Source organism: Canis lupus, chromosome 18 (genome assembly GCF_011100685.1).
Source record: "Canis lupus familiaris isolate Mischka breed German Shepherd chromosome 18, alternate assembly UU_Cfam_GSD_1.0, whole genome shotgun sequence".
In the NCBI taxonomy this organism is placed as follows: Eukaryota; Metazoa; Chordata; class Mammalia; order Carnivora; family Canidae; genus Canis; species Canis lupus.
The window spans coordinates 48711448-48725284 of NC_049239.1; the positions used below are offsets into that span (position 1 = coordinate 48711448).

At 56.9% G+C, this 13837-nt stretch overlaps 1 long non-coding RNA gene across 5 annotated transcripts; it reads left to right on the forward strand.

The window, feature by feature from the left end:
• The first annotated feature begins 1469 nt into the window (after positions 1-1469).
• On the forward strand, positions 1470-11813 carry LOC111090985. 5 transcript variants are annotated; one of them, XR_005373558.1, is made up of 5 exons: positions 1470-1652; positions 1814-2721; positions 5623-6063; positions 6836-7470; positions 11504-11813. It is a non-coding gene; the product is annotated as an uncharacterized LOC111090985 (long non-coding RNA). The 5 variants fall into 5 exon arrangements; XR_005373555.1 differs by lacking the exon at positions 11504-11813 and adding an exon at positions 4815-5060 and having other exon boundaries at positions 6836-11497; XR_005373557.1 differs by lacking the exon at positions 11504-11813 and having other exon boundaries at positions 1814-1875; positions 2538-2721; positions 6836-11497.
• Positions 11814-13837: the final 2024 nt, after the last annotated feature.

A 13837-nucleotide genomic window follows, 5' to 3' on the forward strand; every position in this document is an offset into this window, starting at 1 on the left:
AGACTGGGCGAGCCGCCTGCCTCTGCTCCCCTCGGGAGTCTGTTTATTTAACTAGCACTAAGAAGCACTTACTGGGTGCCAGGCCCTGTTCCAAGTACTTAATAAATATCAGCCCTCGGCACTGCATCCCCACCTTACAGATGAGGAGCCTGACGCTCAGAGAGGAGAAGCCACACTGTAGTGAGTGGGGACCGGGGACTTGCAGCCTCTGCTGAGCCCTGCGCTCTGGGCTGGAAACCCCATGTTCCCAGACCTCCTCCGTCCACGACCCACGTCCCGATATGAACCCGAGCCGTGATCCTCCTAGACGGAGATTTCCTTCCTATTTCTCTTTAACCCAGCTCACATTTCACATTTCAGCAACCTTTTCACTGTTGCTTTTATTTTTTAATTCTAGTCAAATACACATGACATCTACCATCGGCCGTGTTTGAGCGCGCAGTTCAGTGGCGTTAAGTGCGTGCACACTGTTGTGTGGCCATCACCACCGTCTATCTCCAGAACTTTCCATCCTCCCAAGCCGAACCTCTCTGCCCATCAGACACCAACTCTTCCCATCCCCACCGCCTCCTGCCCAGCACCCTCCATCTGCCCTGCGCCTCTGGGACAACCCTAGGGACCTCCAACGAGCAGAATCACACAGGTTTTGTCCTTTTGTGATGGACCGACTTCACTTGGCAGCATGTCCTCAAGGTTCAGCCATTTGTGCCACATGTGTCAGAATGTCCTCCCATCCTAAGCCTCATCAGTATCGCTCCTGTGGATGAAGCATTGGCCGTGAGCAGAAGGTGGCACTTCAGTAAAGCATAATAGAAATGCAGTGATGTTCAGGTGGACCTGGATGTTTTGGGGACCCTAAACCCCACCAGTGGTGCCCCCCACCCTGCCCCCGGTGGAGGTGACAGGCCTCCTGGCACCAAGCCGAGACGTCCTCTTTGGCACACTCCAAAAGACCAAGAGAGGAGAAGCCTGAGCCGTGTCTGCACCGTGTGCTGCATGGCCCTGCTGCCCAAGTCCTCGTGCCACCTAAAACTGGTTCCCTTTGAGCGGAAAGTAGGTTTGCAGAACACCAGTGGTGGCATGCTGCATCCAGGGAGATGCCAGAAATAGCAGCCACCGCTTCTGCGCACGATGGGGTTCTGTGAGCTGCCACCGTGGACCCAGCCTGTTGGCTGTGCTCTCTTCCAGCTGCAGGGGGGCAGCAGCGGGCACAGAGCTCTTGGGCACCACAGCCACGCCAGACCCACACATCTGCTCTATTTGTCATCTGTACGACCTCAACCATATGAGGCATGGGATCCTGTCCCCGCTTACAGCTGAGGAACTGATACCAGGGTTGGGCGAACTGCTCGCCGAGTCCACACAGCTGCTGTCAAATCCAGTCCATTGGATTCTAGAACTTTCTAGTTGATTCCAGAATGCTTTCCACCACCCCATGCCAACCTTCTGTTTTCACTCAACAGGTTGTTACCAGAACAATAAGAAGGCTATGGAAACAACAGAGGAAGCATCCTATTTAGGCCTTTTGATGTGCTGTGTCCAGAATCCGGCTGGGGCTCCGTGGCCTCTCCTCAACCTTCTGCCTGTTTGTTTGTTTGCGGGATGAGGTAGGCGGAGGGCCTCAGGGAGACGCTCATCTCACAGCCTTCCAGGTATGACTAACATCCTGCGGCCTGTTTACCCTCAGAGGCTGCTCATATTGCTTGAATTTTTTGAATTAAACAGACTCTAATTAATGGTGCAAATATTTACGCTCGATGCCCCATCAAAGGATACACAGCCTGGTTTTTGTTTTTTTGTTTTTTTCTTTCAGAGTAAATAACACTGATGCCAAGGCTCTTGGCCATAAATCAGGGGTGAGATTATGGGCTCCAGGTATGTTTTCAATCGGTTCAAAGATGGTAGATTTATATACAAAGACCCTAATTCAACACATCTGGTGGCTCTTCCTCCCCCTCCCCAAAAGGCGAAAGGTGAGCAGGCTTTCCTTGGTGGAGATGATTAGGCTTCCACTCAGGAGTTGATGGCGAAATGCCTCTTCACCTGGGGGTAGCATGAAGCCAGAACAGTCAAGAAGGCAGGCTGCCGTCACTGGGGGAGCCTGTGCTTCTCCAGGCTGGGGCGTTTTTCAGGTGTTTTGCCAACAAAAACTTGAGACGTCGCCATCTGATCAGGGTGCTTGCCCGGCCCGATGGCCCGGCCCATCAGACGGCTTGGAGCGCCAGGCCCTCCAAAGAACTGGCAGGCAGGCCCCAGGGCCCTCAGGGTCTTTTGCTGGGGAGAGTGGTTTTGTCCTCAGGCCTCACTCTCTTCTGCGGTGTGGTTGGGGGATCAGAATTCCCAGGGAAAGAGAACACCAGGTCACACGGCCCTTGGGGACACCTGCCTGCCCGGCCCTCCCTCCCAGTGTCCTCAGCTGAGCTCTTTGAGCCTCCCTGGGCGACCTTCCCTCCCTCCTTGGGCCACAGAAAGCAAATGACAAGCGTTCTGAGACAGGACTGTTGACAAAGCCTCCTCTCCCTGGCACTCGCGATAAGGCATTCCCAGACATTCGGAGGGAATCTGAGAACTTAAAGTCTGGCTCAGTTATCTCCAAAGGGCTCAGTGCTGGGAGGACATTGTGCCCACCGTGCCCTGGGCAGTGCCGTACACAAAGCCACCGTCGTCTCAGGGGACTCTTCTGATGAGGAGTCGGCTTCCAGCATCCCTGAAAAGCGGAGGGTAAGTGCATATCCCCAGGTCACCCTTCAGCTTCCCCTGTGATGCATTTGCTTTAAAAGTCTCCTGCTCAGAGAATCAGGCAACCCTGGCCTGAGGCCTGGGGGCTGTGCTGGCCGGGGGCTGGGGGCGGTGGGCAGGCCTGCTGCTGGTCCTGTGCAGGCCGGAGGGCTGTGGCAGATCCCAGTCTGCAACGGTAACTCTGCCACCCCCTGCTTGCCATTGGGTGGGCATCCTGCTGCTAGCACAAGCCTGGGCCCTCAGAACTGGGCATGGGGAGGCTCCTGCACAACAAGCTCCTCCCAGCCACGGCTCGGCCTCTGCTGCATGTTTACTACATCTGTGGTCTTGGCACATGGGGCATGTGCACAAGGCAGGGCTCTGGCATCATCACCTGTGCCCGGGTCAGTTCGACAGGTCAGGTGACACCCAAGCCCCCTCCTGGATCTTCAACCCGAAGGATTTAATAGCATTTTGAGTGAGCTGGGAGGCTGCCTTCTTGCTCTGGATGATGGCTCTGCTCAGACCTGGAGAAGCAGGGGAGAGTGGGCTGCAGATGGGGCTGGCTGGCATAGTGGGTGTGGCGGTTCACGATGGCACCTCTGCGGCCTTCTCCAGCACAGCCTCCCTGTCTCATCCACGGCCTGGGGGAGGCAGCAGCCCTGAAGCGCCCATCTCTGGGGCGGGGATGAGGATGAGGTGGGCCCACGCAGGGAGCACCTGGCCCAGCCTCTTTCCATCTTGAGCTGTGAGATTACTGTGGTCAGTGCCGTGGGGCCTGGCAGCAAGCAGATGGCTCCCAGGACAGGGGCTTGTATGAGTCTGCTCAGGCTGCTCTAGCAAACACCATAGGCAGGGCTCCCACTCTTCCATAGAGCTGAGACTCATAGTGCAGAGCCCACTCTTCCATGAGCTGAGACTCATGGTTCCCCCATCCTGGAGGCTGAAGCTTGAGGTCCAGGCACAAGCAGGTGGGGTCCCCCTGGGGCCTCTCTGCCTGTGTGTGGACCGCTGTGCTCTCCCTGGGTCCTCACGGGGTCATCCCTCCATGTGTGTCTGTGTCCTGACCTCCCCTCTCTTTATAAGGACTCCGATCACATGGGATCAGGGCCTCCCCAGAGACCTCATGTTACCTTGATCACCTCTGTAAAGGCCCAGCTCCAGACACAGCCACATTCTGATCCAGGTGCTGGGGGGTCAGGACCCAAACACAGGAATTTGGGGGCATGATTCACCCCCTACTGGTTTTAATGAAAGGACAGTTTATGGAGGCTTGGATCTGGCTGCAGGATCAGCAGGAGGTGATAAGGCGGCCCTGTGCTAGTAACAGGGGGAGTCAGGCCAGGACCCTGGAGGCTGGGCTGGAGGAGATGGCTGTGGCCTTTGGGGCAGGGACCCCTGCTTACAGGGAAGACCAGAGGACAGACCCCCCCCCCCCCCCAGTCCTCTGTTCTGATAGCCACAGGTGTTGGAATCCAGAGAGTGACAAGTAGGCACAGTCCACAAAGGCCATCTTCCTGGGGCGCAGAGCAGAGCAGGGGGTGAGAGAGCTGGGGAAGGTGGAGGCTCCAAGCACCGCACAGCAGATCACTGCTTGGACTCATCCATGAGGACGGATTGATAAACTAAACAGAGAACAAACTAAAACAAACAAACTGATCGGCCACTATGCTCCTCCAGCCAGTAGGTTTCGAGCGAACCGTTCTGCGATGCAAGTTACCCCCCCTGGTAGACAGCCCGCGGCTCCCAGGGGGCCTCAGGACTGGGCTTTGGACATTTTGGGAAGAGGGCTGCCTCAAGACTAGCTCCTTTTCCCACTTGGGGGTCCCCCTGGGTGTGATCCTGGTGGGTGCAGAGCCCACTCTTCCATGAGGTGGTGGGAAGCTCTGACTCCCGGGCAGTCGGGCCAAGGACATGTGATTCTGCTTGGCCCTTGAGCACCGGGCCTCGGGTCCAGGGAGGGCAGCGGGAGGATGGTCTCAGGACAGCAGGGCAGCCGTGCGCAGCGGCTGAGATCTTGGGATAGTAGGAGAGAGGACGCTCGCCTTTCCTTCATTCCTGCCTCTCATAGGGCCATCCATCCCGTTCTTTTCCAGAGGGGGAACCACAGTGGATTTCTGTTGCTTGCAGCCAGGGATCCCAACTCAGGGAAAGCGACCTCTGCCGTCAGGCCCAGGAGCCCACTGGTCTCAGGCATCTTCCTTCTGAGCCACTGGTGTGGTCTCATTTTGTGGATGACACATAGCAATTCTTCTTTCCCTCTTGGGATTGGCTGCCGGGAGTCTCAGGGACAACTCTGGGGTGGTGCCTGGGGCAGGTGGTCAGGATGACGTGCCCCCCAGGTGAGCCCTACATTCTTTGATCCAGTGCCTGGCCAAATGCATGGGGGGTGGAGGGTCCACCTGCTAAGAGAAATTGCTGACTCGCTCCCGCTTGTCCTTTGCCCACTCGGCGATCTTGGGTCACTGCTCTTTTCTGTCTCCTCTTGTGGGATGGAGATCCACGTAGCACCTACCCCCACATTGTCCCTGGAGGGCAGTGAGCACAATGAGGTCAAATCCTCCATGTCTGTCCCGCAGCAGCCATTCTGTGGGCGCTGGGTGTTACCTGCAGCCACCCCACTTCCAGAATCTTATTTTTTCCTGTGCCTTATTGTTTGTATGACCTCCCAAATTATTATGCTTCTTGTGGAATTTAAAATATCTTAGCAAGCTATGGGGACACCCGCATGGCTCAGTCAGTTGGGTGTCCAACTCTTGGTTTCAGCTCAGGTCATGATCTCAGCATCGTGAGATTGAGCCCCACATGGGGCTCCATGCTCAGTGTGGGATCTGCTTGGGATTCTCTCTCTCCTTCTGCCCACCCACCCCTGCTCTCCCATGCTCTCTCTTTCTTTCTCCCCAGCCCCTAAAGTAAATAAGTAAGTCTTAAAAAAAAAATCTCAACAAGCTACCCTAAAACCCTGTTGGAACGAGGTGGAATCCAGAAAGCAGCCTCTCCAGTAGAACACGCGCACCGATGCCCTACACCCCTCGGGAACATCTCCCTGGAGCTGTTAGATCAGAGAATTAAAAGTATTTTTCATCTTTAAGAGAGTCTTTAAGGACCAATAGAAAATACTTAGAAACATGGAAGACTTCAGGCAATAAATATTTATTGAGCACCGCCCTGGCACCGGTTCAGATACTGAGGGCGCAGGGCTTTGTAAAAATCTTTGCCACAGTGGAAATGATATTCCTGCACGGGAGGAAGAAGATAGGCGGCAATACCGTGTTGGAGAGCAAGGATTTTTGAGGAAGAACGAAGCAGCCTGCGAGGACACAGAGCGGGCTCCCACAGACAGAGGTCAGGAAGGGACGTGTGTGCATAGGCCTAGGGAGGGAGGGCAGGGCGTAGTGCAGGCATCCGGGGAGGAACGTTCTGGGCCCAGGGGGCAGCCATGCAAAGGCCCTGAGGACAGCCGGCTGTTGCGTCGGCACCATGCACAGCGCTCTCAGGGATGCTGGTGAGGGGTAGGGAATCCTCTTGGATTTATGAACCGTGCCTGGAGGCATAATTGCGGGTAAATGTTGATACAGCATATTTGCACAGAAATATCTTATCAGGATGCAGTGTGAAAGCGATGAGAGCCAGTTGGTCAGGAATTGTTTTACGGCTCCAGGAAAATGACACATGTCATGGGAATCGCAGGGTTTCACAGACTCTGCAGGCGGGGAGGGTGGGCTTCACGGGGGTGCGTGCAGGGTCTCGCCAGGAGAGGAGGCCGTTCAGCTGTCCGTGAGGCACTTGCCGGGTAACCGAATGCACCCGCGGTGACACCCACGTTCTGTGGGGGCTGCCAGATTTGTACCCACATGACCATGCACACGCCTAACAGAAAAGTCTGGGTGCAGTGGCTCTCTCTGTCTGTGTTAGACCACAGTGGCACGGCGCTCCTGCACCTGCCCGGTTGGTAGCCTGGCGGGACGAGGGCTGGGGAACCTCCTGTACCTGTGCCACAGACTGCCAGTTGTCCCCCAGTATTTCTTCTTTGCCTTTCCTTTAAAAAAAAACCTAATTTTTAGCTGGCATGTAACCACCCAGAACAAAGACTGCATGTTTCCGGCTTCCTTTGCAGCTCATTGTGGCCGGGGAACTAGACTCGGGCCAGTGGGAACAAATGAAAGTATGTGAACAACCTCCAGGGGAGAAGAGTGCCTTTCTATGCCTTTCCTCTCTCCGGTGCTGGAATGCCGTTCTGATGGCTTGAGCTCATGCAACCATCTTGGGTCACGAGGTGGATGCCTTTGCTGAGCACAGCAGAGCAGCCTGAGAGAAGGACCCTGGGTCTCTGACAACTTCACGAAGCCCCCGACCAGTCCTGGGATCCTGACATGCCTACCTCTGGATTTGTCTTATGTGAGAGAAAATCACTTTCACCTTTTCAAAGATAACTTTTCTGTCCCTTGCTGCTGAACCAACAGAGGCTTTCCCTTCACTGTGGCTGTTTGTGCAAGTCCCTCATCACGACAGAGATGAAGAAAGAGCCCCAGAGAGGGGGCGTGATCTGCCCAAGGTCGCAGAGCTCCTCTTACATAAGCATTTCATTTCAAGCCTGCATGAAATAATTGTCGGAGCAAACAGCGCTTGCCTCTCAAGGGCCAGCCAAGACCGTGGCTCGGCAAGTTCACGGGAGGACTAATCGATGGGGCTGGGGACACTTTGAAGGCCTTCGCCACCCGCCACCCACCACCATGGTGGCCATCAGCCCAGGTTTGCCCCATCTTCCCCGACGCCGCGTGCAGAACCTGGTTCCTCCATCTGACTCAGAGAAATCGCTCCCCTGAGGCTCTGGGACAGTTGGGTGTGTGGATCCATCGTGTCTCGTCACACTTTTTGATGTGTGACACCCCTGTGCTGGGTTCCTCTCGGCAGATAGAAGCTCCCACAGGCTCTCCGCACCCCTGCTCCTATTTGTCTGCATTTCCTGTTGGCAGAGACCATGGCAGCCCTGCCCCCGCAACCTCCTGTCGGGGACCCCTCCTCTGATTGATGAGGGGTGACACAGCTTATTCTGGCTACCGCCTTGCCATTGGGTCTCCCCAGACTCCTAGCTGCCCCTTCCTCCTTGTCCTGAGAGCCTGCGGTGGCATTTCATGGACTTCTCTTGGCTACAAGAGAGACAATTTCTCAGTAGAGAGTCGGATGTCACCCTGATGACAAAATAGGGCCTGTAGCCAGAGAGAGACCCTTCCCAGCCCGACGTCAGACAATGAGCCTCACCGGGAAGACACGGCATGTGCACCTGTCCTTCCGGTTCTCTGTGGGGGGGACATGCCCATTTTACAGAAGTGGAAGCCGGAGTTGAAAGGTTGATGTGTCCCAGGCCACTCCAGCTAGGCAGACCCAGCACCGGGATCTAGCCCCTGCCCCGGACAGACCCCACGGCCCCTCTACCCCCTTCCCAGCCTCCACCTTAGGAGGCAGTCTCCACACACTGACCCTGAAAGGGTAACAGCTGGAGAAGGGGAGTGGCCTCCCACTGCCAGCTATGCACCCCTACCCCTGGTCAGGGGCCCTCCCCCTGGACCCACAGCCCTTGCTGTACCACAGCTGTCCGACATCCTGCAGAGGAGCTGGTTTCCATTCATCCTGGAGTCACCAGCAAAGGGTGGTGTAACCTCATTTACACGAGAGTGTGACTGACCCTTGTCTGTCTAACGGCTCCCCCACTGCAGATGTCAGTGTCACAATCAAGGGGACTGTTCCTAGAGTTTAGTGAAGGGTACAGCTGCCAACAGCAAGCAGGGGTCTTCCCAGGGGATCCCTCAAATTACAGCCCCGGGCCGTGCCAGGGAGGCACTTCGGGCCAGGATGGAAGCTCACGGGCTGTGCAGTGAGCAGAGGAGTATCGCTCACTATGCAGCTGCTGGACAGAAATCCCACTCCTGAAGAGTGCTCCCGGGAGAGCTGGAGGCTGCTGTCTGAACCCCCAGAGCTGAACTAGAGGTCTACATGCTCCTCCCCTGCAGATGTACATGGTGCAGCCAGCGGCGCCCCGGGCCTTCCCCGGCGTGACCCCTCCTCCGGGCAGCCTCTCTGGTCCCCCCTCTTCAGCCTTCACCGTCCTGGTGAAACGGCTCGTGCATTCGTGCCTTTGCCCTGAGAATCAGTGCTTCCTGGAATCCACCCTCCTCCTCTGTGTGCATGGAGCCGCCCGTTCTCTGACCTCCAGGGAGGCTGCCTCCCCGTGACAAGCACTGTCCCCGTGTCCCCGGCCTGGCCGCCCGAGGGCTGCCTCACGGGAGATGGGTCCTCGGCCGGTCTCGTGGGGATCTCAAACACTTGGCAACACCGTGTAGCTGAGTGAGAACTTTTCTGCAAACATCTGATTGCCTAATTCACATGCCTCCTCCCTCTGCCTTGAATCTCAGACACTTTGAGAACAAACCAAAAATAATTAGTCCTTTTCCAGCTAATTTACTCACTTTTGCAAAATGCTCACTCTGTCCCCCTCTGCCCTTGGAGGTTACCTCCTGAAGGGAGCCCCAGGGGACCCTGAAGATGGAGGGTCAGTCCTGGGGGTGTTCTGGCTTGGACCAAGGCTGACCCCAGTGGGCTCTGACCTCTGACCCCTGAGGGGAAGCATGGCATGGGGCCCCCTCCTGTCACGCAGGGGAGGACGCCTGTGTTCCTGTCCTGGAGCTTCCTCCGGGAGCCAGGGGACGCTTTTCAGCTTTGTCCCTCATTCACCCACCCACCCATTCACTGCCGATGGAGTGATGTCATTCATTCATTCATTCATTCATTCATTCATGTACTAAACAGAGGACAGAGGGTGGGGCTGGCAGACGGATCCAAGTCAGACTTGGTGGCTGAATTCCTGTGAGTCAAGAGGTCGACTCTGCCCCAGAAAGGGCCTCTGCCCTGCCCCCAGCGTCCCCAGCCGGCCCCGCTGCCAGGAAGGCCCTCAGAGGGCCCCGCTCCACCACCCCCCGTAGGCCCCCTCTAGGAATCACAGGCAGGACGCGCATGATCTAGGAACATGGAGCTAGTTATTCACCGTCCCTGAGCGTCTGGGGTCTGGGCCAGCCGGCCAGGAGGCCAGGACCCCCATGAGGGTCCCTGCTTGTCTCGTGAGGCAGAGGGGAGTGTTCAGTGCTGTTGCTCAGGACGGAAACTCCCTGTGGTGCAGGGGCGGGCTGGCCTCCTAATTCTCAGCCCGGGCACAACGCACAACGTCCCCTCTTCCTGCGGTGGCAGCGGTGGCGGCGAGTGGCTCAGGGGTTGGGCGAGGAGGCTCCCCCACAGCCCTGCCCCTACCAGCCGCCAGAGCCCCTGGTGGGTGGCTTCCTCTAGCCGGCCTTGGCTGTGCATAAAGTGGGATGGAAACCAGACCCCGAGCCGAGAGCCCTCCATACACCCCCACTAGGTGCTTCCCTACCCGTCCTTTGGGCTGGACACTGTTACTTGTCCCACTTTACCAATGAGGGTACCAGGGCACAGAAAGGTGAGGCAGCTTCCTCTGGGTGGCCCAGTGGGTGAACGAGAGTCCAGTCAAACGCTGGGGTCTGGCTCCAAAGCCTTGGCATCAGAGACGCCGTCTTGGGGCCCTTGAGGCTCCAGCACATCACAGCCTGAAGGCCTCACTAGACGTCCTGACTCAGCACTCCGTCCAGGCAGTACGGGGGTTCCCAAGGGACGGGGAGACTTGCCCTCAGGGGACGCAGGGCAGCGTCTGGAGACGTAGCTGGGTTGTCACAAGCAAGGGTGGGGTGCTACTGGCCTCTGGTGGGTGGGGGCCAGGGATGCTGGCAAACATCGCACCTGTGCACGGGACAGCCCCCACGACGAGCAACAATACAGCCCCAAATGTCAGCAGTGCCCAAGTGGAGAAACTGGGGTGCTCATTATTACTCTCAGGAGGGGTCTGCCTCCGGAGGGCACCTTGCATCACCTACCCACCTACCTAGGTCGGACCTGCTGTCCTGGGAGTGCTTTCCTCGCTGGCTGGCTTGGGCACTGCCCAGAAGCCACACGCATGGGGATTTGGAGCGCAGACCGGGTGCCCGGACCCCCATCCCTTCGACACCCCTGCAAATCCCACCACTCCTTACTTGTCAGCAGAGGGTCCAGCGCTGTCTCCTCCATCTGAGCGCCCTCCACGTGCTCGCCTCTCATGGGTGCCGATCCCGGCGGCGGGTGGGGACGCCAGGGCTGCATGGCCCCACTGGGCTGGGATCTCAGGCAAGGTGGCAGAAGCCACTCCCAAGGGTGAGCAGGGTTTGCAAAATGAGTCAGCGGGCAAGAGGGCTGGCAGCCAGGTGTCGATCGTGGGTTAATCATTAACACACAGACACTTCCCTGGGATCCCAAGGGACCCTCGGGCTTGGCCTCAGCCTTGGCCGTGGTCCTGGGAGACCCTCCGCATCGGGGCCCACCTTGGCCTGGTTGTCTGCTCAAGGGGAGGTCCGCACCCAGGGACCTGTCTCCCTTCATCCACATGGCTTCGGCTCTGAAAAGTCAGGGCCACAGGAGGAGAGCGGTCCCATTTTACAGTCCACACTGGGGACAGTCCCTTCAGACCACCATTCCCTCAGCGCCTCCTCTGTTTCCCACGCTGTGCCAGGCGCTCAGCGCAGATCACCTCCTTGGACATTGCCCCAACCCTGCAAGTGACGAGCTGTGTCCCCATCTCTCCCCGTGACGGAGAGAAGCCCCACAGGTGGCTGTCCCGCGACAGGTGAAGAGCAAGAAGAAAAGGAATAACTCGTTTCTTCATTTGGGGTCTCTGTTTCCTCAACAGATAAACAAGCTGGCAGGTGGTACCTGCACCGCAGGCCGTTCAGGGGTTAAATGAGGCCACGCAAGGAAAATGCTGAGCTCGGGTCCCGAGCACACAGTAGCGCTCAATAAATGTTGGCTGTGTCTCAGGGCCCAGGATCCTTGCCTGATTTGTCGCTGGTGTGGACTCATGTGACAAGTGTTGGCCGGACGGTTGTCAGGTGACTTGGCCAAAGCCACAGGTGGGTCTCAGTATAGGTGGGTCTGCCTCGCAGGGATGTGCTTCTTCCCAATGCCGCTTCGAGCCTGGGATTTTCTTCATCACCTGGGAAAGTGGGTTACCCCCAGGTTAGGTGTGCAGGTGTGTGGGTGTGCGGGTGTGTACGTGTGTGGGCAGCTGCTGGGCGGTGGCCGCCTGGCATTCCGGCAACAGGCAGGCTCTCCTGACCGGAGGAGGGACGCCAGGGTGTGAACATGCTGTGGGGGCCGGTGGGGGAGCCGGGGAGGCCTCCCCCTGGAGGATGGGGAGCTCTGAGTCGATAGGGGGATCTTTGGGGGTGTCAGGGCAGGAAAGCAAAGGATTGGGTGCTGTTCACCTCCCCAAAACCAGCTGTAGACTCAGCTGATTTTAGGAGTTTTCCTCCAAAGCTGGTCCTGGCTCTCTCTCTTGGCCTCCGTAAACCCATCCTGCTCAAACTTGGAGGAGATTTTTTTTTTCTGAGATATTTAAGTAATCTCCACATCCAACATGGGGCTCAAACCCACAACCCCAGAATCAAGAGTCACATGCTCCACTAGCAGAGCCAGCCAGGCACCCCTCGAACAAGATTTGAGGGATGGGAATCAGAGACTGCCGTGGGGAGAGACACAATAATATGTTTCATTCCTTCTTCATTCATTCATTCATTCATTCATTCATTCATTCTCGTTTCCAGAAAACATTTCCTGAGCACCTGCACTGTCCAGAAAGTATGCTCTGAGGCTGGGAGCAGAGGGGGAGTAGAGGGGGAGCAGCCTGAGCTCCTGACGCCAAGCAGGGTATGGCGCAGTGCAAGGGTCCTGTGGCTAAGGAATTCCATTTTGGGTGTGCCTGGGTGGCTCAAGTCAGTTGAGTGTCTGACTCTTGGCTTTGGCTCAGGTAGTGATCTCAGGGTCATGTGATTGAGCCCCATGTTGGGCTCCACAGTCAGCACAGAGTCTGCTTGAGATTCTCTCTCTCTCCCTACTCGCTCATGTGTGCACACACTCTCTCTCTCTAAAATAAATAAATCTTTTTTTTAAAGATTTTATTTATTTATCTATTCATGAGAGACACAGAGAGAGAGAGAGAGAAGCAGAGACACAGGCAGAGGGAGAAGCAGGTTCCGTGCAGGGAGCCCGATGTGGGACTTGATCCTGGGACTCCAGGATCAGGCCCTGGGCCTAAGGCAGCGCTAAACCTCTGAGCCACCCGAGCTGCCCTAAAATAAATAAATCTTTTTTTTTTAAGTTTTTATGTATTTATTCATGAGAGACACACAGAGAGAGAGGCAGAGACACAGGCAGAGGGAGAAGCAGACTCCCTGCGGGGAGCCCGTCATGGGACTCGATTCCAGGACCCTGGGATCATGCCCTGAGCCAAAGGCAGATCCTCAACCGTTGAGCCACCCAGGTGCTCCAATAAATAAATAAATCTTAAAAAAAAAAAAAAAAGGAATTCCATTTTGAAGGCGAGACGGGAGCACTCCTGCTGGCCCTGACCTGTAGGACCCTCCCGCTCTAGAACACAGTCTGTCTGCGCTGACTCCCGTGTAGGAGCCAGCGCGGCCCCTGGGGCGAGGATAGGCTCCCCCGCGGGCGAGGCGAGGCCACACGCGGGGCGCTCCCGCCAGCAGGTGGAAGCTTTGTTTGGCATTTAAAGCCTCCTAATGGGTTCCCATCATTTACAAGTGTCTGATTATTAACACCAATCACTAATCCCTGGCCCGCCGGCCACGGGCGTCCTGTGATAAATGCTGCCAGGGCGGGAGGGTCCCCCACGGCCCCCCCCCCCCCCCCGGCAGCCGCCACCCCCTGATCCGAGAGGGCTGAAATAAATTCTCGGGCAGAAGAAGGCATCTCACGCACGCAGCTCCGCGGGCTGCCCCGGGCCAGGCGCTTCTGTTTTAGCTCAAGCCCCGGAATAAAATCTTTAGGGCTCTCCCCGCCTTTAAATCACGCGTCTGGAAGTTCAAAGCCTGGTTCTGCCACCCGGCTGCCTGGAGGCGAGACGGGGTCACCTCTCGGGTTCATTAGTGTGTTTAAAAACTGACGGATGGTTGTTTCTATAAGGAAATGATAACCGGCTCGGGGCAGAGCGATTGGACGCCGCGAAGGG